General features: G+C 46.5%; 1 long non-coding RNA gene across 1 annotated transcript; it reads left to right on the top strand.

The window, feature by feature from the left end:
* Positions 1–4,238: 4,238 nt before the first annotated feature.
* LOC123380830 lies at positions 4,239–12,640 on the top strand. The gene is made up of 3 exons (XR_006587096.1): positions 4,239–6,857; positions 7,097–7,176; positions 10,854–12,640. It is a non-coding gene; the product is annotated as an uncharacterized LOC123380830 (long non-coding RNA).
* The last annotated feature ends 74 nt before the right edge of the window (positions 12,641–12,714 follow it).

Raw genomic sequence — 12,714 nt, 5'->3', positions numbered from 1 at the left:
AAAAAGAAAACCAAAGCTGACGGCATCACAATCCTGACTTCAAGATGTATTACAAACCTGTAATCATCAAGACAGTATGGTACTGGCACGAAAACAGGCACTCAGATCACTGGAACAGAATAGAGAACCCAGAAATGGACCCACAAACATATGGCCAACTAATTTTTAACAAAGCAGGAAAGAATATCCAGTGGAATAAAGACAGTCTCTTCAACAAATGGTGCTGGGAAAAGTGGACAGCAACATGCAGAAGAATGAACCTGGACCACTTTCTTACACCATACACAAAAATAAACTCAAAATAGATGAAACACCTAAATGTAAGATAGGAAGCCATCAAAATCCTAGAGGAGAAATAAAGCAACAACCTCTTTGACCTCTGCTGCAGCAACTTCTTACCAACATGTCTCCAGAGGCAAGGGAAACAAAAGGAAAAACAAACTATTGGGACTTACTTCATCAAGATAAAAAGCTTCTGCACAGTGAAGGAAACAGTCATCAAAACTAAAAGGCAACCGACGGAATGAATGGGAGAAGATATTTGCAAATGACATATCAGATATAGAGTTATTATCCAAAATCTATAAAGAACTTATCAAACTCAACACCCAAAAAACAAATAACTGGTGAATAAGTGGGCAAAAGACATGAATAGACACTTTTCCAAAGAAGACATCCAGATGTCATCATCAGGGAAATACAAATCAAAACCACAATGAGATACCAACTCACACCAGTCAGAATGGCTAACATTAACAACTCAGGCAAGAAGAGACGTTGGCAAGGATGTGGAGAAAGAGGATCTCTTTTGCACTGTTGGTGAGAATGCAAACTGGTGTGGCCATTCTGGAGAACAGTATGGAGGTTCCTCAAAAAATTAAAAATAGAACTACCCTACAACACAGTAATTGCACCACTAGGTATTTATCCAAGGGATATAGGTATGCTGTTTCAAAGGGAGACATGCACCCCAGTGTTTATAGCAGGACTATTGGAAATAGCCAAAGCATAGAAAGAGTCCAAATTTCCGTTGGCAGATGAATGGATAAAGAAGATGTGGTATGTATGTACAATGGAGTATTACTTGGCAATCAAAAAGAATGAAATCTTGCTATTTGCAACGATGTGGATGGAACTAGAGTATATTATGCTAAGCGAAGTTAGTCAAAGAAAGCCAAATATATTACTTCACTCATATGAAGAATTTAAGATACAAAACAGATGGACATAAGGGAAAGGAAGCAAACATAATATAAAAACAAGGAAGGGGGACAAACATGAGACTCTTAAATACAGAGAGCAAACTGAGAGTTGCTGGAGGGGTTGTGTGTGGGGAGATGGGCTAAATGGGTAAGGAGCATTAAGGAAAACACTTGTTGGGATGAGCACTGGGTGTTATACCTGGGGGATGAATCACTGGAATCTACTCCTGAAATCATTATTACACTATATGCTAACTAACTTGGATGTAAATTTAAAAAAAGAAAGAAAAAGAAAATAGTCTCTCTTTAGAAACCTTTTCATGTTGTCCTCACTCAAAATTGGTGGGAGAGGGGAGGCTAATCCTCTTGTTTGATATCCCTGCTAATTTTTACTCATCGTGTCTCCTTTCCCTGTGTATTTTGGAATTTTTAAATTGACACCTTCTACAAAGCAGGGATTTCATTTGTTTGTTTTGAATGTAGGAATCTTTGGGCTGGGAAATTATTCCTAAGGACTGGTTTTGCCTTGTTTTCTCTAGCATGCCTGAGGTCTCACCCAGTCATGACCAATTCTCATGTTCATTTTTCGGTTTAGGAATTACCACGGTTCCCTGACTGTGTACATGGGGACTGCAAGCCCATGTGTGATGTAAGCTTAGGTTTTCACTTTGCCTTGGGAGACTCCTCTGTCTTCCCCTGACTTCAGAGCCCCGTGCATGTTACCAGCTACTCTGACCTCTTTTATGCTGCTGGGCGGGATTTTATTTGTTCCCCTTTGACTGTAGTGCCCCCCGCCACTGCGAATCCCAGCTTTGTGCAGTGGTTTTAGTTCCAGCTTTCTGGCTTGAGTGGGCACAATGAGTTTTCTACTGTCTCTTTGTGGGATGTTAAAGCATAGGGGTAATTATCTCTGGTAAGCAATAGAAATGTACCAAATACAGGTAGGAATCTTTTTAAATATTAAATCACTGGTGAAATGAAATGTACACTCTAATGAGGGGACAGTCCCACAGGAAGGTCACCCATAGAGTTGTGGGCACATGTCTTCATCCTAGGATGCGTCCTTGGAGGAGGAAGAGGGATGTGTGGGTGGGATCGTGGGGAGACCATCTATAGCTGCACTTTACAATATGTAACCACCAGGCAGATGTGGCCAGTGTCAGCTGAGATGTGCTTCAAACTTAAAAGATTTCAAAGACTTAGTGTGAGAAAGAATGTAAATATGGAAATAATGTAAGAATAATGTAAAACATTTCAGTACATTTTTATATGGATTATGTGTTGAAATAATGTTTTCATGTATTGGGGTAAAGAAAACATCATTTAACTAAGTTAGCCTCCTTTCACATTTTAAAAATGTGGCTACTAGAAAATGTCTAATTTAATCTGTGGCTCAGATGATATTTTCGAGAGCCTTACTAGTCAAAGTGAAGTCCTTGGGCCAACAGCATCAGCATCACCTGGGAGCTTGTTAGAAGTGCAGGACCTCAGGCCTCAGAACCTGTATTTTAACAAGATCTCTGTGATTTGTGTGCATGTTAGAGATCAGTGGTTCTGAAACTTGAGTGGGTATCACTATGTCCTAGAGGGCTCCTTAAATCAGAGTGCTGGGCCCCACCACCAGAGTTCCTGATTCGGTAGGTTTAGGCTGGGCCCAGAATCTGCATTTCTAATAAGATAATAGGTTGTGCTGAGGCTTCTGCCTGAGGACCTCACTTTGAGAGCCACCTATTCTATATATATTCTGGAAGATAATAGCCAGATATATCCCTGGAACTTAGGTTAGAGCAAAGTTCTGGGGATTAGTTGTTCCAAGAGTGGGATATTGTCTTCTTTCCTTTCCTTCATACCAGGCCCTCCCTCTGACAGCCATCCCCAAATCCCTACTCTTTCAAATGGATTGGAGCAAAAAAATACTTTGAAGGTGGATATGAAAGTTACAGGAATGTGAAAAAGGTTTTCCTTCTCTCAGAGATGGGAAAGAGCTTCCGAGCCTCCATTCACCACCATTCACCACCACCATTCACCACCATTCACCACCACCATTCACCACTATTCACCAGCCACCATCCCCCTCTACTCATCATCCCCCTCTACTCACCATCCACCATCCACTTTCACTCACTGTCCACCTCCACTCACCACCCACCATTCACCATCCACCTACACTTACCGTCCACCTCCATCCACCATCCACTACCCACCTCCATTCACCATCCGCCATCCACTATCTGTCTCCATCCACCATCCACTATCCACCTGCACTCTCCGCCACCACTCACCTCCATTCACTTCCACTTACAATCCGTCATCCACTTCCACTCACCATTCTCCATTCATCATTAATGTCCCTTCACTCTCAGTCCTTACAGCCTGTATGTAGGTTTTCTTCTCAACAGAAGGATGAAGAAGCTGAGGCTACAGGAGGTGAGCGACTCACTCAGTGTTGGGGCAGAGTGGGTGTGTTTCTTTCCCTCTTTTTAGAGCCTTCTTTCAACAGCACCATTGAACATGGGTGCAGCAACTTCTCCCCATGCTGTCACTTCCAGTGCCTTGTTCAGTGATGATGCAGAGGTTGCTGTTCCAAAGACAGAGCTGATTCCTGGGTACACAACACACCCAGGCACTTGGGTCATCAAACACTTTGAGATCGTAAAGATGACTGGAAGTCTGCATTCTTGGCTTTCAAAGGTGGTTACTCATGCCCAGAGAAGTTAAGAAACATTCTTCAAAGCAATGTAACAACTTAGAAAATGAACCAGAGACATTCAGTTAGAAAGTGTGGTTGAGGTCACAGCGCTCTCACCTCCTTCCTGAAGCCATGGTGTAGACCCACAAGGGCATGAGAACAGAAGAGGAAAGAGTAGATGAGAAATACCAAAAATATTTTCTTCTTCTTTTTTAATGTTTATTTATTTTTGAGGGAGACAGAGCATGAGCAGGGGAGGGGCCGACACACACACACACACACACACACACACACACACACACACACACACAGAATCTGAAGCAGGCTCCAGGTTCTGAGCTGTCAGCACAAAGCCCAGTGCAGGGCTTGACCTCACAAACCATGAGATCACGATCTGAGCTGAAGTTGGATGCTTAACCAACTAAGCCACCCAGGCACCCCCAAAACTGTTTTTAAAAGGTGACACAGATGAGGGAGGGTAAGTAATTTGTCAGAATAAAGTTGAAGGGGGAGGAAGACAGTATGCTGAGGATGGCCAGAAAGGCTCAAGGGCCTGCTGGAGACTGAATGCAGAGGAATCTCCTCCAAATCAGGAAATGCCAGATCCCTTCTGCTACCCAAGCAGTGCAGGAATGTTGACCTTCTGCAGAAATGAACTGGAGGACCTGTGGGCTTTGGGCATCAAACATAGCAGAAACTGGGGGTACAGAGATGTCAGCAAGATAGAAATCAGGTGGACGTCTGTAGAACTGGCGAGAGCCAAGCCACTTTCTCCAACCTGGGCCCAGAGTCCCAGTGGCCAGAATTCATCCCCTAGACAAGAAATTGGCAGAATCCTCTGGAAAAGCTGAATGACCAAGATAAAAGACCTCACTCTTCATGTCCTTCAGGATGGAGGGGCTGCAAATAGTGGGGGCCCCTCCTGGAAGACCATCACCCAGCCAGCTCTGTCCTTGCACATGGAGCTTCCACTTTTGATACCTCTTTCTGCTGCAGTAAGAACAGGCAAGTAAAGATCCAACATTTGAGGACAGCGTGTATACCTGTGTACTCCCACCCCGATGAAGGCATACAATGCTTTTGTTTAATTACCAGCTTTAGAGTCGTGTTTGACTTTTAAAACATATACATATATTGCTTTGTTAAAAAAGAAAAGTTAAAGAAAGACAAAAGAGCCCCATTGCTCTGAGGGGTTCTTTCATCTCCAAACACACATGGACTCCCTCGAGTGAGTGGTCCCGATACAGCTTCAGCATCCATGTCATACACCCATGGGACCCCGTCAAAGTGAGCTGGGTGTGCATGGAGGATGGAGAAGGGACGTGGTGTCTGCAGCCCTACCTCCTGCGGCACCCGGGCTGGGTCTCATGACCTTGTCCGGGCTAGTGGTGAAGGCTGTGGGGGAAACCCAGGGCCCAGGGGCTTGTTGATTTGGTTATATAAATGAGGGCTGACTGTGCATGGAGAAGCCAAGAGAACCCCCAAGACTGAACTGAAGGTATCCCTATGGTCGCTTGGTTTTCTCATCAACAGGCCCTTTCTGCCTGCAGTGAGTAGGGCCTCGCTGGGCTCTCTGGGAGAGCTGAGAGGCTGAGTGTGTTTCCCTTCCTCAGGAGCTTGAAGTGAGGTAGTCAGATGAGGGATAAGATGGAGAGGAAGGGGCCCAGGCTGATTTCTGGTGTCCCTGTTGTACAGCACACTATGGCTGGGTGAGGGGGATCAGTGAGGGTTTCCTTACAGAAGAGTGTGGTCTAGAAACAGCTGTGAGAGGAGCAAGCCAGTAGGGCAGTTATCACAGTGTGAGCAGGGCCTTTTGGGGGGAGGGGTGTCGCCCTCCAGTGATAGGTGGGGAGGCTGCTTGCTTCTCTGTACCGGTCTCAGTTGAGCTGGAGGGAGTGCGTCTGGAAGCGGACAACCAGCCTCGGCCTGTCCAAATACATTTCCCTGGGGCTCTCAGGTTGCTCATAGATTGTCGGCCCAGAGGCAGGTGGGTTCCCACTGAGGTTTCTGGTGGGAAACCATTTCTGAGGGAATGCTCTCGCTCTTGGGTTGACTTGGGAGGCCTGTGGGGAGATAAGCCATGGACGGTTTCCTACTTAAGGAGACAGGATAGGTAGGCATCTTCAGCAGCAGGAATCCAGGAGGTGCAGGGTGGGTGCTCTGTGTTTCTGGGGTCAATTTAACAAGTCCCCAAATGCACCTTTCCTTCCTTATCCACCCCCCCACTTCCTCTCTTTCATTTGGTCATGTTTATTGAGTGTTGACTGTATGTACCATTTTTTTAAAAAGTTTATTTATTTATTTTGAAAGAGTGAGTGGGGGAAGGGAAGAGAGAGAGAGGCAGAGAGAGTAGATCTCAAGCAGACTCCACACCACCAGCGCAGACCTTGATGTGGGGCTCCAACTCACAAAACCATGAGATCATGATCTGAGCTGAAAGCAAGGGTCCGATGGTTAGGCGACTGAGTCATTCAGGTGCCCCGACCGTATGTGCCATTAATCCATCCTCAGGGGAAAAGAGGGTAAAGACTCTGTCCTCAGAGACCCTAATCCTAGGGGAGACAGGCTCTCAATGAACCATCAAGAGGCAGGCTGTACCAATGCCCTGGTGAGAGTCTCAAGAGAAAGGCGGCAGATGGATTGCAACACGGATTCCGAGGGAGCTGGTGTGGGAGACGCCATTGTACTCATTCATTCCACAGTCCTCTATCAGGCAGCATCCCTGGACAAGTTCCTGCCATCTGGGCTGGCCCTGAGATATGCATAGATGCTACTAGGCAAAAAAGGGAAGGTATTCTAGGAAGGGGACAGGGAAAACTGTGCAGGAACATGAGTGGGGTGGTGGGTTGGAAGTAATTGTAGAAGGCCTGGAATGAGAACAGACTGGACTTTATTCCATAGGTAATAAGGAGACCTATGCTCACTGGAGGAACTCTGGAAGTTATATAAAGTATAAAGAAGAACCAGTAAGAATATCCATAATCATACTTCTCATGGGCAACTTTAACAATTTCTAGATGTGTTCATGTCCAATCTTTTTCTTTCTCGTGACTATTTTATAGCAGACTTTATTTTACAAATATGTTTTTCATTTGATGTTTTCACTAAATTATTTTCCCATGTTAAAAATTCTTCTGGTCACATAATAGTGTATCATGTAGATGTGTCATAGTTAACATCAGTTTCCCATTTCCTCCTGTTACAGGTAATACTGATGGACATTTCCAGGCACGAAGGCTTTATCTTCCTTCTCACTGTGGATTAGTTTCTTGGAAGGATTCCCAGGTCAGTGGCCCTTCAACTTCTCCAGAAAGGAGGAGGCCAGCTTCCTAGTTGTCAGAGCTATGGCATTTCTTGGCATCTGGGTTTTATTTCTTAATGGCGCCAAGGGCAGCCTCTCTCCTCTTTTGGGAGTATGAGCACAGCTTGTGGCAGGTTGGCATGTCCTCATGTATAAGGCCATGAGATCCTGAGATTGACCCCAGAGCTGGAGCGAGGGAGTCTCCCCTCAGCCGGGGATCTGCCTGTAACACTGGCTGGTGCTTGATGTCACCTGGATGGTAAGGGGGCAGGGTCTCAACTCCCTGGGTTGGAAGAGCTTGGGGGCAAGGAGGCAGCATTGCTGGGTACCAACGGTGTGCCAAGCACTGCTCCCACTGCTACCGTATGCACTGTCTCAGGTGCGTCTCCTCTAGCCTTCTCCAGCCTGAAGCCCAGACTTCTATGGTTCCAGGTCCCAGGTGGTGCCGTTAGGCTTGGAGGTCTCTGGAGACTGAACATGGGTGCTGGGCCGCAGGGTGCCCACTGGCCGCACCCCATTTCCACTCTTTCAAGGATGCCCAAAGCAGAGAATCAGGGTCAGCACACAAACACCTTTAATTTTAAAATATTTCTATTTTGAAATAATTTCCAACTAACTGAAAAGTTATGAGAATGGCAGAAAACTTCCATGTGCCCTTGACCCAGATTCACCAACGGTTTACATTTTTGCCCCATTTGCTTATGTGCACTCTCTCTCTCTCTCTCTCTCTACACACACACACACAACTATTGCTCCTGAACATTTGAGAATAAGTTGCAGACATCATGCCCCTTTACCCCTAAATATTTCAGTGTGTTTTTCCCAAGAAAAAGTAAAATATCTCCGTTATCCACAGTACACTTACCAAAGTCAAAAATTTCATATTGATATAATACTGTCACCTGACACAAAGCCTATCTTCAAATTTTGCCAGCTGTCCCACACTGTCCCCGGAAGCTCCCCCTGCCTACCTGTCCAAGACCACACACTGCCTTGTGTCCTCCAGCCTTTTAATTTCCTTCAATTTTTACATTTCTGTCTTTCCTCTGCCTTCATGATAGTCCCAGCCTGAACTTGGCAGGGTGTCTCTCCACTGGGGCCTGTGGGTCCTCATGGTAAGGGCTAGGTGAAGCATTGTTAGCCGAGGTGGTGTGGTGTCCCCTCGGGGCATGGCATGGGCAGGTGCGAGGAGCCTCTGGTCCCATGTAGGTCATGCCAACTTGACCACTGGGGATGGTGGGTTCCTCCACTCTGCACTACTCTTTCGTTCCCCCTTTGAGCTCAGTAAGTAATTTGTGAAGAAATTATATGAGATTCTGTGGCTGTTTCTCATCAAACTTGCCCAGTATTTTCAACCTTCATTGAAACGTTTCGCCTGAGTCTGTGACTACTACGATGGTTGCCAGAAATGTTCTAACTCCACCATTCCCTCTATATTTATTATTGGCATTTACTGGAAGGAAGAGCTGTCACTGCTTATGTATTTATTTACAGCAGAACGAACTCATAGAATTTTATTTTGTTCAGTAAATTATAATCCATTAGTATCCTCATTTATTTTGATGCTCAGATATTCCCAGTCTTGGCCAGGAGCTGCTTTAAGTGAGCTCTTGTGGCCTTTTGACATGTTCCTATCATTTTTGGCCACTTCCTTACCTCCTGGCACAAGAAGCTCGTTCAGGCTCATAGTGTACTTTCCTTGCCTCAGTTGGAATAGCCATTTCTCTGAGGAGTTCTGTTCCTCTCTCTCTCTTTCCCTCTATTTTTTACCTTTTATTTTTTCTGAAATAATTTCAAATTTACATAGCGTTCATAAGTCTGGCTCTGTTTTAGTGGGGAATGCTATTTAGAAACCAAGTAGTATGTGCTCATTGCTACTAGAATATTGTTTGTATTCTGTATTCAGTCTGTCCTCATGAACTGAAAGATAATGGCTTTATGATAGTGCTTTAAAGTGTTCATTTAAAATAAATTTTGGGTTACCTAGATGAGGCAATTTATAGAAAAAACTGAAGTCAATAGTAAGCCCTGGATTTGTATCACATCGTATAGGTGGGATATGAATCAGTGAAGTCAGGAAAGCCCCAGATCATATTGCCGTGGACTTGGTTTTGAACACCAAGGGCACTTTGGAGTACTCCTCCCCTCCCCCCATAAAACACTGAATGCTGAGAATGCCCAGCTCATGGGAAAGTTGGCTTAGGCTAAGAAAAATAGCTCATTTATACCAAGTCATAGGAGTTAACGCTCTCAGCAGGACTGTGAGGCTTATACCATTCTTACTGCTATCATATAGATGGAGAAACTGCAGCACAAAAGGCTACTCAGTGAGGCAGGGCTCCTTGGTGCTGCAGTAATTCAAGTCCCTAATGGTGACCAGGGATGCTGATCTCTGCTTTCCTAATCTGGGGTGTCAGATGTGGGGCTGCATGAAATTTCAAGTCTCTTATATTGCTAATATTCAAAGATAAAATGTTCATTGGAGTTTCTTTCCATTCAAAACATACATTGATTTGGGTCTGTTTAAGCAGAAAATTGTGACTTGCTCGCTCAGTTTGTCTTAAGGGGAAGTGGTACGTATTAAGGACTTTTTACCTGTCTCTACATGTCTCACAAGTCTCAGATTCTTTATATATAAAATGGGGATAAATATGGTTCCTATTTCATGAGGCTATTGTGAGGATTGGTTTCAGATAATGCACATAAACTATCAAGTGTCTGGCACATAGTAAGTGCCCAGTAAATACTAAATATTAAAAGAAAACTACTCTGCTAATAAGAGCCAGAGTCAGAGTTTGGACCCAGGCAGTGTGGCTGAAGGACCATCCTGTTGAACCCCTACCTGTTTGGCCCCTGGCACTTGGATGCTGTCCTCCAGTGACTACCTGGATGCAGACAAAAGCCTTGGCCAGGAGCTTTCTGGTCCTGACCACAAAGGATGTGGGCAAGCCCAAGAAGTGACCAGGAGTGGGGCAGGAAAGGGAATGGGAACCTTTTGTAGGTTGCCTACACCAACAACAGGGGCAAGAAGCCCCTTGGGGGGACTGCCCTGCCGGCTGGTGAGGATGAACCATGCTCAGCCTGAGTGAACGAGAGCTCTGTTGACAGTGTGCTGGGTGTCACGGGACCATCCGACAGGCAGGGGAAGCATCAGACATGAAGGTGGCTTGGTGGGCCAGGAGGGAAGCCCAGCCAGAGGGCGACACAGAGCCCTGGCATCAGCAGGCAGCCCTATGGTGTGCCCCGGCCACAGTCCATGGGCAGTCTGTGCATTTATGAAGCCCTTCAATATCCCCCTCTTTGATCATACATACTAGCAGGAAAACTCTGCCAAGAGGTGGTGCTGTCTGCATTTTCTGCATTTTACACATCTGACACTGAGGCACCAAGAGGCCACCTGTATGAGGTAGTGGTTAAGAACATGGGCTCTGAAGCTTCACTGCCTGGGTTCAAATTCTAGCTCTGCCATTTACCACCTGATGACTTGGTGAATCTACTCACCCACTCTAACCTTCATTTCTTTTTGCAAAAACTGGGGTCAGCTTGGGATCTTGTGGGGTTGAATGAGTTATCGAATTAAGCTCATCTACACCAAGTCAAATGACTTTAATGTTCTCAGCAGACCTTTGAGGTTTATGTCATTGTTGTTACTATTGTACAGGGGAGGGAAACTGAGGCACAAGAAGGCCAGAGGCAGAGTTTGAATCCAGGTGGTGTGGCTGCAGGGCCATTCTGTTTACCTCCTACCCATTTGGACCCCAGCACATGGATAAAACGCATGGACCATGCCTGACGCTTGATTGGTGTTGCTCACAGCCACCCGGCAGGGAAGAAGTGGACCCACACCTGAGAGACAACAAGAGTGCTTGGTCACAGGTAAAGTCCTACCTGTACCTACTGCCCCCTGGAGAACAGAGGTGGAGGGTGAGGGCTGGGACAAGGGCAGGGAGGTGAGGTGCCGGCGAAGGCTAGGTGCACATCCTCTACAGCTCCTTCTCACATCACCACTGGCCATCCAGGGTGGGGGGACTGTGGGGTACGAGAGGCAGCTCAAAGGGGCCTGTGGCCTGCCGGAAGCACCTCTTCTATGTGGATCTCCAGGATATCAGCTAGTGGAGGCTGGGTCATCTTGCCCACCCCAGGTTAACTACTGCACGGGACAGCATGTCCATCCACTGGGCCACAGGATCTGTACTTCTAATCACACCTCCTTCATGTCCTTCCTTTCCCACTGTAAGGTGAACCCCGCCATCTCCAGGCCTTCCTGTGTCTCCAATAAGCTCAATGCTGTCAGCTCCCTCTACGGCAATGAGCAGAAGACACCTCACCATGGCGGTGTGCAGGCATGTTGGTGGAGAATTGTGGTTGCCAGTGAGGCAAGGATGGGTGGCGGTTCTTCCTGGGGCCTCACCCTGGCATAAAAACTTGACTCCCTTGAGTAGGGGGAGCAGAAATCAGGCATGGGAGGGAAAAGATCCACTTGGAAGCCCAGAGCACCAGATCTTGCCTAAGGATGCATTGAACTCCTTGTGTGACAGGCAAGGCATAGACTCTCCCTAAGCCTTGCTTTATCCATCTGCAAAGTGAATCTGAATTTTGATTGACCTCACAGGATGAGACAAGGACTTGGGAATGGTACTGGCTTGGGTAGGAAAGGGTGGCTGGTTCCATTCTGGGAGGGGCTGTTATTGCTTGTGTCATCCTCTCCTGCAGGGTCGTTCACTGCTGGGTCCCTGTGGACCACATAGGCTGGGCACAGAGTCAGTCCTTGATAGTACTGAATCAATAATAAATGAACTGGAGGCTTCTGTAGTCATTCTTACCAGGCCATGTCTGGAGGAAGCAGGAGGAAGGGTTTCATGTCTTCCCTGCCTTCTTCCATCTCCTCCACTGCTTGGATCCCGAGTCCTAGCTTGGGGTCTTTCCCTCTCCCAGTTGGCTGGACAATGGATGGTGGGGGCTGTCCATCTTAGAAGGTGGATCACCAATGGTGTTTATGAAGCTTAGGGAAGTAGGTCACTGGCACAGCTGAGACCTTGCAAAGCCAAGGGGCCAGGGGCACCTGTGTCCCTGTGCAGCTGAGAGAGCAGTAAAGCAAAAGGTGTCTTTGATCCTCACTCTTCTCCTTGACAAACTCAGCTGGATCCCAGATGAGATCACCAGAGGTCTAATGAAATCAGAACAAGAACTTTGCCTTTCCTGTAAGCTACCACTGTCAACCATGTAGTGGAAAGAGAAGTAAGTCTTCCTCTATGGTCTATTGTAGGTGTGTGGTGTTGCTTAGATGAAATGAAGCAAACAAGAAAGAAAAAACTCCTGCCAGAAAATTCTTTAGTATGTAATCAAGGAGAAACCATTTGGAACATTTAAGAATAGGTGTGAACTAGGGGCGCCTGGGTGGCGCAGTCGGTTGAGCGTCCGACTTCAGCCAGGTCACGATCTTGTGGTCCGTGAGTTCGAGCCCTGCGTCGGGCTCTGGGCTGATGGCTCGGAGCCTGGAGCCTGTTTCCGATTCTGTGTCT

The sequence above is a fragment of the Felis catus genome, chromosome D2 (assembly GCF_018350175.1).
Source record: "Felis catus isolate Fca126 chromosome D2, F.catus_Fca126_mat1.0, whole genome shotgun sequence".
NCBI classification, from domain to species: Eukaryota; Metazoa; Chordata; class Mammalia; order Carnivora; family Felidae; genus Felis; species Felis catus.
Note: the sequence above shows the minus strand (reverse complement) of the source record. Positions and strands in the feature narration are given on the sequence as shown.